Here is a 22,954-nt window from a genome sequence, read left to right as displayed (position 1 = left end):
AATCCATACTGATGACAGATGAGCCAGCGGGGGAGAAGAGAAGGCTGCCCTGCTCAGAGCGGGAGAGGTTCTGTCTGGGAGATCGAGAGGGCGTGCCGGAGCAGAAACGCCATACCACAGCCATCAGAGGAAAGCTCAGGCAAGAACCATCACAAAATGCTAAATCTAGGAAAATTTTTGATGAGAAGCAAGACATTTGCAAGTCTTAAAGTATCTTCTCACATTATTTGTAGTTGCAAGGGAAAAATTTATGATTATACAATGCAGAAACTGAACAATATCTCACTTAGGTTATCAAAATTAACATTAAGAAAGAGGGGCAGATGACCATCATGTGATACTCGGAGAGGGGCACATCACCTCCACGTAACGGTCCAGCCGGGAATCTAATCAGAGTATGCATTTTAAAATGGGGGAAAGAGTGCCAGCCCGATGGCGCAGCGGTTAAGTTCGCATGTTCCACTTTGGCGGCCCGGGGTTGGCCAGTTCGGATGCCGGCTGTGGACATGGCACTGCTTATCAAGCCATACTGTGGTAGGCATCCCATGTACAAAGTAGAGGAAGATGGGCACAGATGTTAGCTCAAGGCCAGTCTTCCTCAGCAAAAAGAGGAGGATTGGTGTCAGATGGTAGTTCAGGGCTAATCTTCCTCAAAAAAAAAAAAAAAAAAAATGGGGGAAAGGACTGTATTCTTCAAAAATCTAGTACTAAAGGACAAAAATAGGCTGTGGAAATATTTTTAGATTAAAAGAAACTAAACAGATTTAACAACTAAATGCAATATCTGTACAGGATCCTGTACTGGAGAGAAAAGAAAGGCTACAAAGGAAACTATTGGGCCAATAGACAAATTTGAACATGTATGGCAAATTAGGTAAAAATATTATATGAATGTTAAATATATTTAATTTGATAACTTTTCTGTGGTATGTAGCTATTCTTAGGGAATACACACCAAATAAGAATAAAAGGCTAAGATATGTGCACCTTACTTTCAAATGATTCAGAAAAAATTCATACACATGCTCATAAGTACATGCATGCACATGTGTGTGTATGCATACACAAAAAGCGAGAGAATACACAAATGACAAAGCAAATGGGATGAAATGTTAGCAATAAGTGAATCCAAATACAGGGCATAAGTCCTTTTTTGTATATTCTTATTCTTTTCTTATAATTTTGAGATTATGTCCAAATTAAAAAAAAAAAAAAGCTCACTCAGACACGCACACAGAGGTATGCAACAAAGCCAATTCTGGCCTCACTTTTAAATTCAAACCCTTTCCAGCTCTCAAGACGGCATGGTTCCTAGTTCCCAAGGCTGGCTGAGTTTACAATTAGTTTATGGCTGTCAGTTCTTATCACAGATTCCAACTTCACCCCCTATCTGCCTGGACTGCCTGACTTGGCGGAAGCCTCTAGACCAAAATCCTTCCGAGCAGGTCTCTTTCTGCCTGAGCCCTGGACTTCCTCCGCAGGCTCTGCCTCCACGCCAGGACTTTGCCCACGGACACCCTTCATCGACCTGAGCCGTGGATCACCGCAAGCTCCTCTAATTACTCGGCCAAAGTCAGCCCTTGCTGGAGCATCTCCCTCTCCTCTGGGATTATGGCTTTAATCTGTCCGTCCTTTTTCTTTTTATAAAATATGTCAAGGCATACCCGATCTGATCGAGCCTCTTTGGAAAATACCTAAAAGTCGCTCATTCTGCACATTTGTTCTTTTCAGAGACAAGAAAATAGGGGAAGAGGGAAGTTCTGCTGGAACCCACATGCAGCATTTATTCGAAGCTGCTGGGGGTGTCAGAGTGCGAGTGCCGCAGGAACTTCAGCACATGGATATTCAACGGCGTGACCTCTCTCTCTGCGGACAACGTACAGCATCCTCACGGCAAATGTGGAGCCAGCACTGCTTTGACCAAATCTTCAAGAAAAACAATACACCAATCGAATATATTCCTGGCCTTAAAGCTCTGAAGGCCACGAAGTTGACAGATTAACAATCTCATTGTAGACCCTATTACGCTGTTTTGCCACAATTGTGCATATCAAGAAAGGGGAGAAAAATAACATAAGCAGATGACATTTCTTGGCCTGAGATCTCATCTTCATTATGTTGCTTGTTGGTTATGTTTACTTGACATTACGCAAAAAAACAAAAAGAAAGCATTTCAGGCAGCTTACAAAAAGCTTTACAGAAAGCCATTCTCTATAATAAGATTAAATTAATAAATGAGGAAAACTAGAGCGAAGGGAAGAAAGGACTGGAAGTGAAGGTGAAGGCAAAAGCAAGAACAGGGCACCAAACAAATCTGTACAGCTGCAGAAGATGGGTTGTCAATCTGCTATGAGATTCCTAGAGGCCAAAGCAAAGAAGGAAATACGATCAGTTACAGGTTTCACAAAGTCTATGCTCAAATAAAGCATTTTTTTTCCTTCGAACCAAAAATGGAGAATGAAAAGGATGTATAGACTTTCATCAAATCAATACCATGTGGTATCATGGACATTACCATCAGTACTGTCTCTACAAGAAATTCAACAGGGAATTTTCAATATCCCCTAACTTATGCTGAGAACATAATACCAAAGCCTAATTTAGTAGTAATAATTGTAAACAGGGTCAAAACAAGGTGACCCAAGTCATTTTAAATTTTCTATGAACAAACCATGCTTTCTTTTTTTAACTAAAGTGAAAAGCAAATAAGTGGGATCTTGCTATACAGCTATCTGGTGGTCTGGCTTTTCTAGGGTAAAATCTAGAATTAAAAAAACTATTTAAATGGTTTATCAGTTTATTCATCTGTAAAATGGGATAATGCTGAATATAACTCATGGGATTAAATGAATCAGAATAAAAGTTACGTGCAAGTACGTTTGGAAAAATAAAATGCTATGTTCCAGAAGGCAGGCACTGTTATTACTCAGGTATCAGCCTTCAGCAAGGCAATGATAGGAAGAACAGAACCTGTTTCTTTAATCAAACTCAAAACTAACAAAAGTTAGAACTAGGTTTCAGCAATACTAAAGGGATTTATGTGACAGCAACATGGCATACTTAGGGACATTTCATTTAACTAATGGATCATAGTTTCATTAAGTATTTATTGCACCATGAAAATTCATTACATAAACTCAGAGTATCAGAAAAAATAAACTATAAACCTAAAATAATTCCATTCGTGCTTTTAATACTTGGGGCCCCACTTCCACCCAACCTTCTAAAATTCTCAATTCTAATTTTACCAAACGTATGAGTGGGTGGCAGAACCTAAAGCACGAGCTGTCCGAGGGGCTGGGGTGGGAATCCCGCCTGACTCTACCACCAGCTGCCTGGGGAACTTTAGGCGCTTACACTGCTTAACCGCTCTGAGCCTCCGTTTCTTCATCTGCAAAATGAGGATCCTGTAGGCTCAGAGTCTTCAAACCAGGGAGCATGCAGCCCAGGAGTGCTCAAGAAAACCCACCGGAGGCAAGAAATCTAATTCCGCAATACCTACTTCCAATTATTTTCTCTAAAAAAAATAGGAAATAGTTCATTACTTTAACTGTTAATGTAGATTAACAGTAGCACATGTATGTCAATTTATATATAAAAATTCATACACTGGTGCAGGGTGCAGACTTCCAAAATCAGTCATGGACCGGGAGTGGCTACTGGCAGGTGACAGGGTGCCACCACAGTGGTTTAACAGGGGAGCCATGACAGAGTTCCAGTTCTTTCAAGATGGTGCCAGCCCATCACCTGGGACTAGAGGCCAATGACACTGGGGACAGGGAGGCAAACTGCGAGCAATGGAGCCACTAAGTTTAAAAGCTCATGCTCGCCAATCTTCCTCTCCAAAGATGTCCTAGATAAACGAGTCTTCAGAAAAACAGTGCAAAAGCAAACATCCCCACCTCCTTCAGCACATGGCCATCAAACCGCAGGTCCTGTCAATCAAATCAATTCAACATCATGTCCCAAGCACCTCCTCCGCGCACGGCAGGCCCTGTGCTACGTGCTGGAGGGACAGAGAGAGGAATCAGCGCTCGGTGGCTGCTACACCCTTCCAAGGGCAGGCCTGGCCTCAGGTGGCCCTCGTGCCTGTTCCCCAACTCTACTCCTCAACGGACATCTCCCTCCAGGGCTTCTCAGCCACGATGCCTTCCCTCATTTTAGGCCCCCTGGTGAGATGAGGAGGCAGCCACACTGTGCATTTGCTCTTCACGACTGAGCTCTCTGCTATCATGCCTGCTCCTGCACAGTGGGTTTGCGTCACATGGAACTACTGCTGTCCCCTGGGGTCTTGCAGGAAGAAAAGACATTTAATGAGGCCCTCCTAGTGAAGGGGATTTTAAATAAACAAATGCCGCATTTGGCAGCTTCACCTGCTGATTTACCCGAAATACATACCATCATTCTTCACTGTCCCTCTGACAAGCTGCAGTCACTATCTCCAAAACTGACACTGGGAAAGAGAACAACACAGGACAACAGCTCTAAGGGACGAGCTGAGCGAGTGTGCCACAGGTGTCCCCAGGCTGCCTGGCTTCGAGGGTGGCCCTGGGCAGGGGCTAAGCCAGCCGTCCACATCCCAGTGACTGTCCCATCACAGTGGACGTCAGTCGGCTCCTCCTGCAACAGCCCATTCCGCTGACCGCAGCCACCACTTTCTCCTGCAGGGAGAGCCGACCGCAGCAGACATCCTGTGTTAATTCCTCTCTTTCTTCTCGAACACCTAATTTATACCACCTTCCTTTTGGAAAGAAAGGCCCGTCATCTTCCTTTGCTTAGCTAATGATTTGCCGGTCTGATCTCAATTACTGTCAAATGGGATACACGGACGGCTCACATTTTCTCCACAAAGGGATCCGCACTTGACGGGAAGCAACCCAATTTCCACAATTCTCTCCCGCACAAAAAGCACACACAACAGTGAGAACCGTGGGGCTGTCTTTCCCTGAAGCCATAAATGCGGATGGATGCTCTCACAAAGGAGCTCTTTCTGTTTGATTCCTGATTTGTGAATGTATTTATTTGAACCTTCTCACAGAAACACAAAAATTCAGTCACACTTGGCAAATAGCAAATCACCAACATGGAAAGCTGTTTCCTCTCCATAAACGCCACCCTCCTCACTGTTACACCCAGCAACTGCCTCGAATCTCAGCTCAAGCTCCCCTCCGCGGGGAAGGCTTCCCTGACCATGGGCACCCTTCCCCTCGCACGCCAGCCCCACATGCACCCGTCCCCTCGGACGCCAGCCCCACGCGCACCCGTCCCCTCGCACAGCAGCCTCGGGTGGTGAGTAAAGGCAGCAGAGTCAGTGCAGAGGTTCCCAACTTTGCTGCACGTTGGAATCACCTGAGGAGCTGGGAAAACGATTGATGCTGGTCTCCCAGCCTGGATTCTCACTTCAACTGCTCTGAGGTGCAACCCGGGTACTGCGAGCCTTAAAAGCGCCCCAGGGATTTGAATATGCAACAAAGTTTTGGAAACACAGGCACAATGGTTAACAGAATTCACATGCACCTTCAGGGCCAGCATGACCCCACGGCCTCGCCCCACACTGAACTCCCCTAGGCCTGAACGTGCTCACTGCAAACCGCGATGCTCTGAGAATACAGCCCAGTCAGGGTCAATGAATTAAATGACATAACGTAAAATGCAGGAAAACCGCCCCTCAAAGATGGCCATGCCCTAATCATCGGAACATGATTCAATGACTTAGATAATGAGAACTTGGGCTTCCGAACTGATGAAGTTTAGATGAGATTGGACGTTTTGAACTGCTGAGCTCGGAGAGACCGTGAGTGTACTCTGCATTTGGGCTGCACTGTGATAGACAGAATAATGGCCCTCACAGATGTCCACGCCCTAATCTGAGTTCTAGTTGACTAAACCAGGAGTCGATTCTATTCCCCAGAACAATTCACTTGATGACCAGCAGCCACATCATGGCCTGGCAGGAAGAGCTGGAGACAAACCGGATATATGAGAAGATATGCATATGCTCACTCTCAAGGACTTGAATGCATTCACACAGATTCTGTCCACTGGTAAATGGGACCACAACTGAAAGGATGCACAGGGAGAAGCTGTGAGGCAGCAAGGGGATGACTGAGCTGAAGTTACGAGCTGGCAGAAGGGAAGACTAGCAGAAGCCACCAGGTAGAGAAAAAACACATAATTAGGAGAGAGAGGTCATTTTCAGCAGAAATAGAAGCTGAGGGTACCTGATGGCAGGGAGCACACAAACTCCTGTGCAATGGGAGCAAGATACCCTCGTCCCGAGAGATCCAGGGAGCCTTCCTGCTGTGAAACCCTGCCCCAGCTCCAGGAGGCCAGGCCGCACGGCTGTACTGAGACTCCCAGCCTGGCTGCTGTGCACGGCCTCACCCTGCCACACCCTGCCACACCCCTCCTTACTGGGGAGCTTGTACCAAATAGCCTGAGGCTCACACTCCGGGATGGCTATACCTCTTATCCAAACCCTTAAATACATCACTATTCACATCTTGTAGCTGATAAAGACAAAAAACACCAACATCACAGTCTCGTTGACTTGCCGTGGGCTTTCAAACCATGGCTCCTCTGGGTCCCAGATGTGTGACCTTTGTCAAGTCCCTTGAAGTCTTGGAGCCCTAATTTGTGCCTCTGTAAAGTTTGGAAATTGTTACCCTACCCCTAATGGGTGCTGAGTATCATAAATAAGATAAGATTTGAAAACTGCCTGGTACTACAGGACGTACTTATTACATACTGTTTGCCTTCCCTACCTTCTATTTCATTTGCATACAATTCTTTGGAAAGAAAAGGGAGACATTCCTGATATTTATTTCCTATACCATATACCTGTTAGTTTTTCAATACATACCTGTCAAAATGAATCAGGACACAATTACCAGAAACTATTTCTGCTATGATACAAAATCTGATATGTTAACTTAAGCTGACCTTCAGGCTCCAGTCTGGCATGCCTCCCCAAACTCACGCCTCACTTCCTCCTCATCCTCACACGAAATACATGCTACAGCCAGACTAAGTTGGCCACAGACCCTAGAACACAGCCCGTCATCCAGTGCCAACCTCCTCAAACTCAGCCCACCCTTTGATCAAAGGGACCTCAAAACAGATGACAAAACATCTGTCAAAACAGATGACAAACTCAAAACAAGATTGTTCCAGAAGAGTTAATAAAGGGATTATTTGCACAAGGGTGGGCTGTGTTGAAGGGAAACCCCACAGGCCCGGGAAGTATCCCAGGGTTAGAACAGCAGAACCGTTACCTCTCATGGACCTGCAGGGGTGAGAGAAGGGAGGGGCAACCAGAACTGGGAGGGAACCCTGTAGAGAAAGTTGCCTTAAAAAGAGCAGTGAGGGGCCAGCCTGGTGGCATAGTGGTTAAGTTCACAAACTCTACTTTGGCGGCCTGGAGTTCGTGGGTCCTGATCCCAGGTGTGGATCTACACCTTGTTCATCAAGCCACACTTTGGCAGCGTCCCACACAGAAAATAGAGGAAGCTTGGCACAGATTTTAGTTCAGTGCAAATCTTCCTCAAGGAAAAAGAGGCATATTGACAACAGATGCTAGTTTGGGGCCAATCTTCCTCACCAAAAAAAACATAACCAAGCAGTGCCTTTCCACCTAGGATACAGCAAGCCCAAGGCAACCTACCAGAAGAAAGCCAGAAAGTGGATCAAAACACAGAGACTTCACTCTCCTCCTTCCTGCCCTTCAGCCTCCTGCTGGAATTTTGCATTGGCTCAAACCAGGAAGAGGCCAAGGGTCCAGGAAGCCCATGGATGCAGTCCACACAGGATGCAGTCTGGAGGGAGGGGGAAGTGGAGAAGGCCAGAGAGAGCACTTGGAAGGCCAAGCAGAAGACAGCCAGCTCAAGGTCAAGTGAAGGCCGTCCTCCATGAAAAATATTGTCACAGCCCATATTCTTCAAAATTTCTAAGGAACTTCATGACTACATGTCTCCTTGTGACAGAGCATAAAACAGAAGGGAGGAGGGAAGAAAGAAAAGTAGAGTTACATTTGTGAGAAGCTATAACGCGCTGTGTTCTGTGCTAAGCATCACCCATGCCTGTCTCCTTAAAATTGACAATCTGGGAAGGCAAGCATTATTATCTCCATTTTGTAGTAGTAGAAACTGAGGCACAGAACTGATGGAATATCAATCCCCAGGTCCCATTTCTAGAGTGGTTCCAGATCTAGAACCCAAGTGCACCTGACTCCAGATATCCCAAGGTTTCCATAAAACCACGCTGCCTTGCATAAATTGCCATTTATTTATCTATCTTGCCTCTTGATGAACAGAAGGCCACCCAAGGGCATGGACATTCTGCTATTGGATAGTCTGCTATTTCTCCTGCATTTCCTTTTGCCCCTGTGCTAATGAGATGCAAGGGAGTCCCACATATAGCTGAATAACTAAAATCACAAAATCTCTGAAATCTCTACAATCCCATTGTTCCTCAGTTTAAAAATAACCTGTTTTGCCAAATATTCAAAAACGTCTTTTCCCTCTTTGAACAGACCCATTTTTTTTTCATTACACACATCTCATATTGGGATTCATAACTCACCACTCCCACGGGAAATAGCCCCAGGCTCCTTGTCTATTCAGGCAAGCACTTGGTACATTTGGAAAACATTTAGATTAATTTCTGCCTGCCAAGTATGAGGATTCTGGGTAGCCTTCTCTTAGACAAAGTTTTAAAAGAAAAATGCTCATTTCCTTAAGCATATCCAACATTTTTTCAAATGGACTCTTTGGTTAAAGTCTTTATTACTAATAAAAAACAATAAAATGATTAATAATACACCCATGGCAGCTCTGTATATTTGACATTATATGTGTGTGATATTTCCTGGTGAGTATTTCTAAAAGCCCTCAAGTGCCTTTCTGGCATTTCATCGTTACTTCCTTCTCCTTCTCTGGCAGGTAGCAAAGGTGAGCTGGTGTGAGATCCACATGGAGGTTGAGGCCTGAGGCCCAAACAACTGGTTTGCTCCACTCCCCACTCACCCCACCTCCCATTTAATGGGAAGACAGCAAGCCTCGTCAGACCACAGCAACAGTGAAAGGAAAGGCTCTTCGCCTCTTCTTAGGAGGGTGCCTCAGGTCTCCCCTCATCTGTGGCATTTCCTTTCTGACTACTGGCACAGCTGCCAAGGACTTTCCTTTTCGTACACTCACTTCATCTTTGTGATAACTCAGAGAGGCAGTTTTTGCTGTCCCTATTTGACCATGGCTGGACAAGGAGAAGAGATGGGCCAGAGGTTTCCCAGTTACAAAGTGTTGAAAATAGGACTGGAATCCACGTCTTCTGGATGCCAAGATATTTTTTTGTACCTTGCAAATCCCTGACTCCTGGGTCTATCTTATGCTTCCTTATAGATTATCAGCTCTAGGGTTAAAATTAATACCATAGGGATGGGGGCGTAGGTGACGGTAAGATAACAGTGATGTCCGGGGGGATCTGTGGCTTGTATATTATCTGGCCACAACCCTCCCCTCTCAGCTCCAGCTGATAAGACCACACCTCCTCCCTCACCTGCTGAATCTAGACCACTCCTCCTTCCCCACCTGCTGAATCTCTGCACCTTTGCACAGCCGCCTGGGCCAAGGCCTGTGGAGACACTGACTCCAGTTATGATGCCTTTTCCCTCTCTGCAGGGAACTTCAGCCTTTGGTAACTGAAATTCACAGTCTAAACTAGGAGTATTCTTTAGGAAGAAAAAGATCAAGAGCCAAACTGGCAAAGGAATTACTCCAGATTTTTAATTGGGTTTGAGTCTTGGTTAGGTCCCCATAAACAGGTGGTTTCCAGAAAGCAGACAGCTAGTCCTGCAAATAGTCATTTACTCGATATTTGAGATTCTCCAGGTATTGCCAAATCATATCCATCCAAGGAAGAATGGATATATGATCAGAAGAAGCCTGAAAAGATTGCTTCCCTCAGGAATTCCAGGGAGAAACTCTCAGGAAAAATTATGGAGTTTAAAAAATGGGGATAGCAAATACTCCTTTGAAAATTTCCTGAAAGCTATGACTCCCTTCCTCAAGCTCAGGTCAAGAACTTAAAATGTAAGGTGAGGATTCAAAGAATTCAAAAGTGAAATGTAAAACCAATATATGTTAAAAGCACAATTTAAAAACTGTCAACATGATGTGCAATGACTTTTCATCTCCTAACTTGTATCCCACCATTTTGTTGGTACATTGTTTGCCATGAAATCACAATAAAATAAGAAGTTGTTTCTGATAACAATAGAATTCTACAGCCAAAAAAGTACTTTCACATCTGTGTGTCCAAAAAAAAGTCTCTTAATACCTTTGGAAAAACACAAAATAGAAATCTTGATCCTCATTTTAAAGCCTGAGAAACTGGAGCTTTGAGGAGGAAAGTGACAACTCAGAGCTCAGTATAGTAATGGCTGTATCCAAGTTAAGATCAGAGCCTTCCAGCCTAGGTTTTAAAGCTAGAAAGGATCTTAGACATCATCTAGACGAATGACCTAGAGTATTCTTTTTGCAAATGAAGAAATGTGTCTTAGAGAGCTTGAATGGTTTGCCCAAAGTCACCCAATTAGTAAATCACACAGGACAGTCGGCCAGGCCGCCTGACTCGTAGGCCATTTCCTGACACAACAATGGTCTGATGTGTACACCATTCAGAATGTCAGTCACAGAAAGCACTGCCACCTGATTTCACATTATTAGGCAATTTCCAACGTCATTCACTTTTATAGATTCCTGCTCCAAAAACAAGTTACTTTTGAAACATTTCAATAAGCATAAAAGAGACCTCTAAGAGAATTAAAGGACAATTAGACTCTTTCCCACACTGTAGAAGGAGCCCTCTGAAAATAATTTACTAAAACTCAGCTTCACAGAACGACAGTCTAGAAAGCCTGTCCCTATAATTTCAGACACAGGTGAGAAAGAGCTCAAACAGCCATCTCCTACCAGGGGAAACACCTTAGCACGCTACAAGCAAACAAATCCCAACAACCTGAGCAAATTCATTTCCAATAAAGAGCGCTACTCAGAGATTAAAAAAAAATTAAATTAAATGTTGCATTACCCATGTGATCATGTTGCAAAGCAAGCTCCTGAAGAGACAGCTGTCTTGGCCCTTGTGGGAGCTCAGAGCCACCCAGAAAGAAGGAAGGACAAAGTACACAGCCGGGATCATAATTAGAGAGTTTCAGTGATTGCCAGAGAAGGAGTTTGGCAAGGTGCAATCACACAGGGAGAAGCAGCAAAGCGCTCTGCTGTGCGCACCACCAGGGCAAGGGGCATGCAAGCACGGCCACCTCCTCTGCAAACACATGTCTGTACTCATGCAGGCTGTGTGCCATGCCTGGCTCAGTGCTGGGAGGCACTTAGGTTCTGGCGGAGGGAGGCAGACAATAATAAATGAGTGAGTCAAGCATCAGTGTGCCAGGTGCTGGGAAGCGCTATGAAGAAAAATAGGATGCCGAGAGGAATAGAAAGTGCTGGAAAGGGACACGTTTTTAAAATAAGTAGTCAGGGAAGGCCTCACTGAGATGACATTGGAGCAAAACTTTTCAGAAGGTAAAGGTGCACGCCACGCAGACGGACACCTAGCGGAAGAGCATTTCAAGGAGATGGAACCCCAAAGCCCTGAGGCAGCAATGAGCACTTTCTAAGAACCATGAGGCGGCGGTGGTGGTGGGGGCACTGAGTTTTTCAGGGCTGGCTTCACCACTCACTAGTCACGTGACCCTGGGTCAGGAAAACCTTTGTCAAGCTCCATTTCCTCCATTTTCCTTTTGTAAAATAAGAACAACAATATTCTCATCGCTCTATCCCACTAATCCTGCTCCTTTATCATCCCTTAGGATGATTTCAAAACGCTAGACTCTCACATGTCATCTCTCTTCCTCAGCAGAACAGCCACATGGGTTTAATATCTTCATCTCCACGTCACAGAGAAGAAACTTAGACAGAGAGAGTTAACTGCTTGCTCAGGAAAATACAGGTAGTGCCAGAACCAGGATTTGAACACAGGTCTCTGTGACTCCAAAAGCCACAGCAGTGAGCTGCTTGTGTGATGGTACCAGGAAGATGATGGTTGGAAGTGACATGCAGCGTGGGAAGGGCAACGTGACCTCATGATGTGTAACACAGTGTGTTACAGGGACAGTGGAACAAAGCGCTCTCTCCCATCAAGAGAGCTGGGCAGTCCCACGTGGGGATGCTTCCCAACCGAGGGTGGAAAGATTAAACTTGTCTCACCATTCTTGGTAAGTCTGGGTTCCAGAAGGCTGATCCTGTTGGGAAACTGAAGCAACCATCTAGGTCATCAAATTCTCCAGATTTAGAAAGGTAAACTGAATTAAACACACACAAAAAAGAGAGAGAGACACCAAACTCTCTGTAGATGTCTTAGGATGAAGGGTTATTCCTTTCAAAAAGGAAGGCTGCCTGCCTCCAGCTAATCGGAAGCAGAGGAAAAGCCGCACCGAACAGCACATGTTTATGGCGCTGGACCTCGCGCCCAGTAAATCAAGATTCAGTTTAACTCATCAGGAGAAGTTAACGTTTTCTGGGTGCTTTTCTCCCTGGAATGTCCCACACATTTTTTTTTTTTTAAGCTTGGCACCTGAGCTAACATCTGTTGCCAATCTGTTTTTTCCTTTCTCCCTGAAGCGCCCCCAGCACATAGTTGTATGTTTTAGTTGTGGGTCCTTCTGGTTGTGCTATATGGGATGCTGCCTCAGCATGGCCTAACGAGCGGTGCCGTGTCCGTGCCCAGGATCCGAACCAGCGAAACCCTGGGCCACCGAAGCCGAGGGTGGGAACTTAACCACTCGGCCATGGGGCCGACCCCTGCCCCACATCTTTTATTTCCAACAGAATCTATATCCAGGCAGAGGTCACCAGTGGACACCTCAGCTCAAGCCTATTTAACTCGATATTGACTGTGTTAGTGTGTTGGCTATATGTACACATCTTTCTTCTCAATTGACTATGAAACAATGGCAACAAAAAGCATGATGGTGATGATAATGGTGATGAAAATAACAGACCATGAGGTGAAGTTGGTCGTAAGCTTAATTCCTCCCTCTAAACTTTACTACTTCTTAACCTCTCTGAGCCTAAATTCCTTATCTCTGAAATGTGAATACAAATATTTGTTTTACAATATTATTATCATGGAAAAAGAAGTATGTAAATCCCCTGGTATACAGTAGTTCCTCAGCAGCTGAGAGCTGTTAGTCTCCATTAAAATACAGGTGAATAAGATTACATGGCACTTTTCCGTCCATGACCTCATTTGATCCTCAGAACAAATCCCCAGCCCTTAACTTTGGGTCTTTCTCTTAGTAGTCACTCAAAAAATAGAATCCACAGCTGGGACAGAAATAATCTAAAAGTCCCATTTTACCAATGAGGAAAGTGAGGCTCAAAGAAGGAACATATTGTAATTTTATCTAAGCAATTGCCTTCTGTAATGATTCAGAAACCTCTTCTTAATAGACTCAGCCAGAGAGCATGGCGTCACCAGCTGAAGGCCGCAGGGAAGATCACCAGGGCAGGGACGAATGCACCCAGCATCAAATTTAGTTGTTGTGATACCCATAATCATCCCAGGTTTTATCAAAACTCCATTTTCCACAGGAGAATGGAGGGAAGTGCCTTGCGCCTTGAATGTAAACGGCCCCTGTTCCAATGGGCTCTTGCTCAGGGCCATGAAGGCCACACCTCCCAAAGGTGCTACTCTGCAGAAGCGGCTGAAGGGCAGAGTGCTGCGTGCAAACCCCAGCACCGCTGCTTTCCACCTGTCTCTCTGCTCGCTCCTTCTCCTAGGGCTCCAGGAGCCAGTTCCGCACTCGGTCCAACTGAACAGGGGCGCTCCTGCCAGACTGAATCATCTGCTTTAACAGGCAGGGCCCACAGAGCCGGACTCTCGCTGGCACCCACTCTCATCAGGACCCGGCTGGGCCTGTGCCTTTGCTCAGGAATCCTGGGATGAGGCTCTCTGAAAACGAGGTGCTGTGATCTTCTGCCTCATTCCCATGGCAGATGGGGCGCCAAAGTTAAGGACTCAGTCCCCCAGCTTTCAGGCACCCCCTGCTTCTGTGGAAAGCATGCTTAGGCTAAAAGGCGGAGAGAATGGAGTAAGGCCAGTTGAGAACAAGGTCTCAAGGTACAGCAGGGATGCAACACAGGTTGGGACTGTCTCTCTCCCCTGCCTCCCCTGCGTGGCTTTGAGCAAGCTGCCCCTGGCCTGAGCCCTCTCGAGGTCCCCACACTGACTTTCAGAGGCCTCAAGCACTTCTTCCTCCGTGGGTCCCTTCCGACATAAAAAAAGGTAAGAATTATATTCTACAATGTGTTGGCGTCAAGGCAAACATAATCTTCAACCCTAAATGCTCATTTCCCTCTTCTGATTTTAAAAGAAATGAAAACACATTTTGTGAGCTCCTGAAAGCACGGTGGCCTGACGCCCTGTGTGCCTGCCCAATGGCTGCGTCCCCACGGCTTCCTTCACCAAAAACGGAATGGATGGCACCCACCTCTCGACACGTGAGCATCAGCGGCTCAATCTGTAATTCACCCAGCGCTAGGCCTGATATCAGCAGACGCTCGATGGCTCTTAATATTATCATTATTACTCAGAAAATATAAATTAAAAGCCAGTCTTCAAAGAAAATAGGACTGTGAGCCTTTGGTAGGGGAGGCATGAGTTTGTTCCCCATATAACTTACTCACTGACTCCTTGGAACCCCACGAGGGCTGTGAGAACACAGCCCTCACTCGACAGATGCCCGTAGTGAAAAAGGACAATGAGCTGAAAAGGAAGCGTTTCCCACCAAAGAGAAACTGTACCAAACTGTCTTGCTTTACTATTCAGAGAACATAAAAAAAGTTAACATCCCAGGCTCTGTGGGCTGACACTGACGCTGGCCCACAGGTTCTGGGAGACCACCTAACGTGGGGTCTCACGTGAGGGACGACACGAGGCTCAGAGGATACAACGATGGTTCATACTCAACCAACCAGGGTTTCCCACAGAACTCTCTATTCCTTAAGGATGCTCTTTAAAAATAAGTAAGGGAAGGACAGATGGAGAGAAGGAAGGAAGGAAGGCATGAATCCACGGTTAAATAATTCTGAACATACTTCATAATGTAACAGTGCCTGATCCCTTGAAAAATCATAATGAATATTAGTATGTTTAAAATTTTGAAAGATCCTCTGTTAAAGAAACCTGCTTTACCTTTATGACGAGAAATTCCATAATTTAAGCAAATTTTTTCCCTATATAACTCTAAATATCCCATCTGATCTGTGCAATGCCCACCACCCCGGCCTTCTTTGTCGTCTTCTGCTTCAGGGCCTCCGTAGTTGCTGTTCCTTCTCTTGGTTCCTTCTTATCTGACAGGTCTCCCCTCCAATGCCCCTTCTCTAACTGACGTGGCCTTCCCAGGTCACCCAACCTACAGCAGCCTCCCCATGTCCCTCTTACCAGTTACTCTCTATCATTTCAACCCCTATTTATTTGACAGTAGTTATTTCATCTAAAACCTATCAATAATGTGTTTGCTCATTGTCTATCTAATCCCTTAAGGGCAGGCAATTTTCCTGACTTGTTCATCTTTAGAACCACTGCAATGAGAATAGCGCTGTCAAGAGAGTACAGCTCAATAAATATTGCCTGGATGCGTGGATGGTTAGATGAGGGGGTGTGAGTGACGGGATGGATGGATGGATGGATGGATGCAGGGGGAATGACTGGAGGGATGGATGAGTGGAACACAACTATTATATGATCTTTAGGAAATGTCATTAGCCTTCTGGGCTCTACTTTCCCCACTTGTGTTGGAGGATGTACTATTTAAAGCTCCTTCTAATGTTGTTATTCTAAGTATAGCAGGCATAAAGACACCATTTATTAAGTATTTATTATGTGATAAGGAACTTTTTCTGGCATTATTTTGTTTAACTTAATATTTAAAACAACTTTATGAGAGAAGTATTAATATCCCAATTTAAAGATGAGAAAACTGTAGACAAAAGATGGAATCTCCTACCGGTACGTGGTGGAGCCTACTGCCCAGTCCTAAGTTCCTTGCTACATTACGAATCTATAAGCCAGAAGGAAATCATAGCTCTCACTATTGCAAAAGAAAGATGACTGCAAAAGGAACAGTAGTGAGGGAACAGGTGAGGCATTTTGCACATAATTCAATTCAATGTGTATTAGTTTATGCCTGGGAAACAAGGATTTCCTGAGTCAGTGGATTTTAAAAGAACCCAACTTGAGATCTATACAAATGTCTTCTGTTTTTTAATAAAATCTTTTGCATTTTATTCACAGCACTTCTTCTAAATCATCTCTATACTTGACAATCAGGCACTATGCACCTTCCTGCTCACGTGGAGAGTTTCTTTTCTCTTGGAGAGCAATTACCGGACAAATGCCAGGCTACAGAAGGTGTTTCTCCAGCAGCAGCATCTGTCTCCTTGGCAGGCTCCTCAGGCAATTTTATTGGCAGCATTAAAATGGCCGGGGGGTCAGTCAGAGCTCAGCTGCCCACAAGCTCTCAAGTGGCCCACCAGTCTCTGCCCAGATCTCAAAAAGAAGAAATAGGCATGGATTCACCTCAAAAGTTGAAGATCGGCCAAAGCCAACTCTAGCTCAATTGGAACCATTTGGGCCAATCCTGGTTTCTACTGGGAGCCAAAAAATTCCCATGATCCTCTTTGCCAAACAAACTAGCAGTAACAAGAACCTGTATAAAAGCATAAAACACTTAGATTTTGAGCTAATAGGTATATATGTTGTGGTGGCAGCCTCTAAAATGGCCCAAGTGACCCCTGCTTCATGTATGTATGCCTTTGGTACTCCCCTCCCCTGACTGTAGGCTGGACCTAGTGGCTCATTTCTAGTAAACGTAATACGGCGAAAGTGATGGAATGTCACTTAATAAATTAGGCTACAGAACAACTTTGGCTTCCTTCTTGCCAGCCATCTCCTTGCTCTCTTGTCTGCTTGCTCTGACGAAGCCAGCTGCCATGATTGTGAGCTGCCCTATGGGGAGGCCCACATGGCAAGGAACTGAGGGAGGCCTCTGGCCACCAGCCCGTAAGGAACTGGGGCCTGCCAGGAGCCACGAGAGTGAGCTTGGAAACAGAGCCATCCCAGGCAAGCCTTGGGATGAATGCAGCAGCCCTGGCTGACACCTTGACTGCAGCCTTGTGAGAGATCCTGAGCAAGAGCGCCCAGCTAAGGCAGCCCACTGAAACTAGTAAATACTGCTTTAAGATGCAAAGCTTTGGGGTAGTTTGTTATGCAGCCATAGATAACTAATAGGTGTTTCTTAAAACAGAAAATAATATATATTTTTAATTATGTCAATACAATTAACTCTTTCAAGTCTGTTCAAATGCCACCTCCATGGGCCTCTCCTAATTACCCTACTGAAAATTATAGCTCACTTCTACCCCATTCCCAAACCACCATATACTGCACCAGCTTTTCATATTTCCTCAATTCTTAAACATTATCTTTGAACATTGTGTTATTCAAAGTGTGGTCTTTAAACCAGCACCATCAACATCACTTGGCAGCTTATTAGAAATGCAAATCTTAGGGACCATTCCAGACCTAAAGCGTTAAGGTCTGCAGGATAGGAGCTCTCCGGCCAACTGACAGGTACGTCAACATTTGAGAAACACTGTTCTAACGGTCTGTAAGACTTTCTTATTTATTTCATTTTTTTTTTCTGTCTCCCACACTCCCCACAACCCCAATGAGAAGTAAGATATGGAAGTCATTGCTGATCCTGAGTTCCACCATCTGGAAGGAGCTTTTGTAAAGGTAGACAGAGAAATGAGAGACAGAGAGAGACTACGCTTATGTAAATTTTACAATAAATGTCACTGTGATCTAAGCTAATTTGAACTGGGCTTCTGTCTCCTGCAGTCAAGAGTATTTCCACACGACAGGGTCAGAGCCATTGACAAATCCTGCACCTCACCACGCAGCTCGGCACCTTGGGAGCCGACCGAAATCTTTCTCCCGGCTGCAGCTTAAAAAATCTCAGGGAAGATTTTGATGGGTCCCGACACACGCATACTCCCAGACCAGTCACTTGTTTCCACAGGCGAGAGCCGAATGCTGGCTCCTATCCAACCATATAATTAAGTGTGAAAGACCACCTCCAGAAGAAGAAAATGGGACTTTTTTCCGAAGAAGGGGAGAGAAGTGCTGAGTAAACAAACTATCAGATGCTCATTGCATTTTACAACTTTCTGCCCTTTCGGTGTTTTTCCTCCATCTGGAGTACCCCACATGAAAGCCTTGACATCTCCGCTACCTCTGTTACCTCCATAAGACTGGCAAGTTCCTACTCAGTCTTCACTCCAAGAGGTAGCTCCTCTGGGAGCTGCTCCCTAACTCCCAGGGGAGATGCAGAAACGCTTTCTTCACTGATCTTCTTGTATTCTTCCACTCTCCATTGGAGAAAATAATTATTACAGTAATTTAGGGCATTTTGATTCAGTATGATAAATGCGTTATTAAACTTTCAACCTTTTATTTACCAATTAATATGCAAAAAATGAGTGTTCATCCAATTCCTGAGCCTCTGGATTATGGACTGAGGAGACGGGGCAAGGCTCGGGCTTTGCATAGTGTCTTCACACTTTGCATGTTTATTTTGACAGGATTGCACCACCACAGTTTTATGGATTCTCTGCCTGCCCTTTAGAGTAGCACAATGTGCCAAGACCATGTATAAAAACAGGCTCTTCCATCAACAACAGACATGCAGACTCCATGTCCAGCTGTTTTGCTTTTGTCCCAAATCTCCTCACCCACGCGCTCTAACAACTGCAGGTTAGAGGCCTCCGCGTCATTAGCACTGGAGATCCCCGCCTGTCTCTCCATCTGGGAAACTCGCAGGGGCAGTGACACATCTTCCTGAATCACCTTGTCCTTTTAGAAGTGTTGCAAGGCCCCAGGGCTGCTGCTAATTACTAGACTTGTTACTACTGTGTGCGTTGTTCTCCTCCCCGGGAACTGCTTGTTTAGAGTGTGGGGAGAGCTGTGGAGATGAGCATCTTCATCCTGGCAGAGCTCACGGTCCAGCTCCTCAGAGCTAGTGTCAGCAGCTGAGGCTTCGGGGAGGGCAGATCTGGGTCAGAATCAGCAGCTGCAAACAAGAGCAATTGGCTGACTCTTCCGTGACAGTTTTTCAACTCACGCATTTGGAACCCAGGCACTTGCTCTGTATTACTCACTGATGAATGACACCCTCTTAGGGTAAGGCATCTCGAAGGCAGTTAAAGCCCTCCCTAATTCCTCACTCCTTTCTCTAGATGCTGTCCCCTTCTTACCAAATTACTGTCCCTCCCCTCAAAATTCAAATACTGTGTGTGACCTACGGCATACAAGCTCTCACACTTTCATTGGAGCCTTGATGCCAGAAAGCTTCCTAACCTACACTGCCCCTCCTCCTTGCCCACCCCCCTTAGAGATGCTGAAAAAGCCAGACACTTGCTTTCTTGGCCTCCCTTCTGGCTGGAAGTGGCATTATGATCCAGTTCTACCAAATACAGAATAAGTGTGGATGGAGGTAACTTGCTTTGTGAGAGCTCCTTCTGGGGAATTGTCCTTTTGATTTTGTTTGTTGTTTGTTTTTTACCTCTGATAGGAGAAAGGAGACGAAAAACGAAAGCTCTATCACACCACCCTGGCTTCCCTGCCTTCTTTCTGTTTTCAGCGAAGTTACATGAGGATGTGGTTCTTGTTTCTATGGCAGCTATCCTGGGACCATGAAGCAATTAATCTAAGGATGACAGGGAGCAGAAAGAAAACTTGAGCCCCTGATAACATCTTTGAACTACTGCACTGATCTTGGGACCACCCACCTCTGACTCTTCGTTATTATGAGATAACAAAATGACTTTATTCCTGAAGTCCCCGTTAGCCAGGTTTTCAGTTTTCCCTTACTAACAGTCTCATGTTCCACTTCAAGATTCTTATGCTAACACTTCTTAAACTTTATAAGGTCACAGAGTGATTAACTTCTCTATACAAACATGCATACTCCCAAGTCTTGCCTACAATTTCAAGAGCATCCCAGGGACCCTTCAGGCTGACCCATGACCATCCTCTCTCTATCCATTAATCCCTTGCTCACAGAGAAGCCTGTCTATAGATTATGTACACACACAGTGGGATTAAACAATCAACACTGATGCGTACAATAAGGACCCCAAGGCATTTTAAGTTCCTTTGCCTTAGAATGTATGTGTACCATCATCGTCCTCGGTCGAATGCTGACTATGTTGAAGATGCCTAGGAACTGTTCCAAGCACTCTATACATGTAATCTCATTTGTTCTCCAAACCCTACGTGGTAGGTATTACTATTATCTCCACTTTATATGAAAGAAACTGAAGCTTAGAGTGACTAAGTAAATTTCCCCAGGTCACAGGGCTAGTAAATAATGAAGTTAAAATTTAAACCCAGGCAGTCTGACCCAGTCTTCCTTTTAACCTCTACTTTATGTGGCCTCAATTCTGTATGGTAAACTACGTATTACAGGGAGGAAGTAGGTTAATACAATTTAGAAACTGCAACAAAATGGATTGAAATATTAAGCTAAAATGTTTGATTAACGAAGTTGCGCGTTTTAATTTAGAACAACGTAAGCTGAATTTTTATAGTGTGGCTCAATCGAAATAAGGTAGATACATAGCTGAGGCTCCTAAGTGAACTATTCCATTGGTGATACTTTAGGGCTTACTTAGATGTAATAACCAATCTGAATATAAACACCAAGTGCTCACCATGTGTCAGCCTCTGTCCCAGCGCTTTATGTGCATACGTCACTTAAGCTCCATGATAAACCTATAGGGTAGGTAGTGTTATCATCCCCATTTTACAGATGATGAAATTGAGGCAAATGAAGGTAATTTGTGGAAGGACACATAGCTAGGGAGTAGCAGTGTCCAGATATCAACCCAGGCAGAGGCTTTACCTTGAGCCACTATATTCTACTGACTCCAATTTCGGCATTTGACTTGCATTGTCTCAACGTAGAACCCGAAAATTTATAGAAGCAGTCACATTTTACTGAGGTTAGAAACCAAGCTTCTAACATGCAGTAACAGTCTACTCCTTCCCACTTAGAAAGCAGAACTCACAGCTATTGCCATGCCTTGAGTTTCCAACAGCCCACGTGAAGGTGTCGGCCCACACGGACCTCTTCTCTCTGCAGTCACTACCTTGTGAATCTTATCAACCCAATGGCAGCAACCCTCACCTCTTGGCAGAGCATGCTCAAGTCTGCATCTGCCATCCTGACTATCCTCTGAACTCCCAAGCCTTCGTGCCCAGCTCTCCAGAGGACCTTCTCCAAATAGATGCCGAAAGGTGAGTTCAAACCCAGTGTCTAAATACGCTTGAAATCATAGCATCTTAGAAATGGAAGGGACAGTAAAAGGCAGGCGATATAGTTAAAAGATTATGGGTTTTGAAGTCAGAAAGCCCAGGGTTCAAATCCTACCTCTGAGCCTATTTCTTCTATAAAATGGAAGTAATAACTGTCACTTTCATTAGGGCTGTAGAAGGATTAAAGATGATAATCTATGCACACTTGCCTAGCACAGTATCTGGCACTCCCTAGGCACTCAGTATACATAGCCACATTTACTACCATTATCATCAACAAAATTTTGTTCATCCACTGAATGCATGAATCTTTCCACAATACCCACGACAGATGGCCATCCAGGCTCTGCTAGAACATTTCCAAAGATAGAGAGCTCGCTCGCTCGCACCATCTCCCCAGGCAGCCGGTTCTATTATTGGACAGCTCTCACTGGCACAAAGTCTTTCCTACGTGGAGCCAAAATCTGCTTCCATGAATTCCATTGGCCCTAGCTATGTCCTGTGGAGCAGCACAGCACAATTCTGCTCTCTTCTCACACACCAGTCAGTCCTTTTGAAAAAAGCAATCATGTCCTCACCACATCCTCTCGTCTCTAGACATCCATTCCCATACACTCCCTCCCATGATATGATTTCTATATTATCCACAATGCTCACTACTTCTTCAAAGTGTGGTACCCAAAGGAGACAGAGCAGTCCAATACCTCGTAGGAGTGGATACTGCACTTCCATTAATGCATTTGAAAGTCCTATTGTAATTTTCTTAGTGGCCAGATAAATATCACTGTTGCACCATCCAGGGCTTGACGTGAACTAAACCTATAAGTCTCCTCTCTTCCTATTAAAAGATATCATGGTGAATCTTCTCACCCCATCCTATTCCCAGGAAATCTGGGCACCAGCAATTTGACATATCCTATAGACTTTTACTTTGGCTAAATGAGAGCATCTGAACCCCTTTTTTGCCATCGATGTTAATAGGCATGCCTCAATTCTTCACCCAAGCTATGGAGAGTAATTCCAATAATTTTGCTCTAAGGTTGTCCACAAATTCAGCACTAAAGGCCTCCGCTCAGCTTCATTTCCATTCACTTTAGGAAACAATTATTCATTGAGAGATACTATATTAGAGTCTCAGGATGTATAAGAGAGTCCCCACCCTTAATGGGTAGGGAAGACAAGCACCTAAATGAAAATGACAATACAGTGTGGTAAGTGCAATGACAGGGGATAGCAGCTGGGAAACACTAACCCAGAGGTGACTCACATATGTGGCTGCATATTAGCATTACCTGGAGAGCTTTTAATTGGCCACATCCCAACCAATTAAATCAGGACCTCTGTGAGTGGGACCCAAGCATCAGTACTTTATCAAAACCCCAGGCGATTCCAATGGGCAGCCAAGTTTGAGAAGCAGTACTCCAGACTAGCCGAGTTCTTCTCAAGCTTTGATGTGCATATGAATCACCTGGGATCTGTTAAAATTCAGATGCTGAGTCTGTAGTTCTGAGATGGA

At 44.9% G+C, this 22,954-nt stretch overlaps 1 protein-coding gene across 29 annotated transcripts in view; it reads right to left on the bottom strand.

The window, feature by feature from the left end:
- Positions 1-22,954, bottom strand: part of DAB1 (DAB adaptor protein 1) — a 1,085,079-nt gene that overhangs the window by 273,394 nt on the left and 788,731 nt on the right. For 4 of the 29 annotated variants that reach the window (XM_070245404.1, XM_070245415.1, XM_070245448.1 and 1 more), the window contains exon 1: positions 11,086-11,371. The gene's annotated coding sequence lies outside the window, so the exon portion shown is untranslated. 29 annotated transcript variants of the gene reach the window in all.

The sequence above is a fragment of the Equus caballus genome, chromosome 2 (genome assembly GCF_041296265.1).
Source record: "Equus caballus isolate H_3958 breed thoroughbred chromosome 2, TB-T2T, whole genome shotgun sequence".
Lineage (NCBI taxonomy): Eukaryota > Metazoa > Chordata > Mammalia > Perissodactyla > Equidae > Equus > Equus caballus.
The sequence above is the reverse complement of the archived record's forward strand: the minus strand, read 5'-3'. Positions and strand labels throughout refer to the sequence as shown.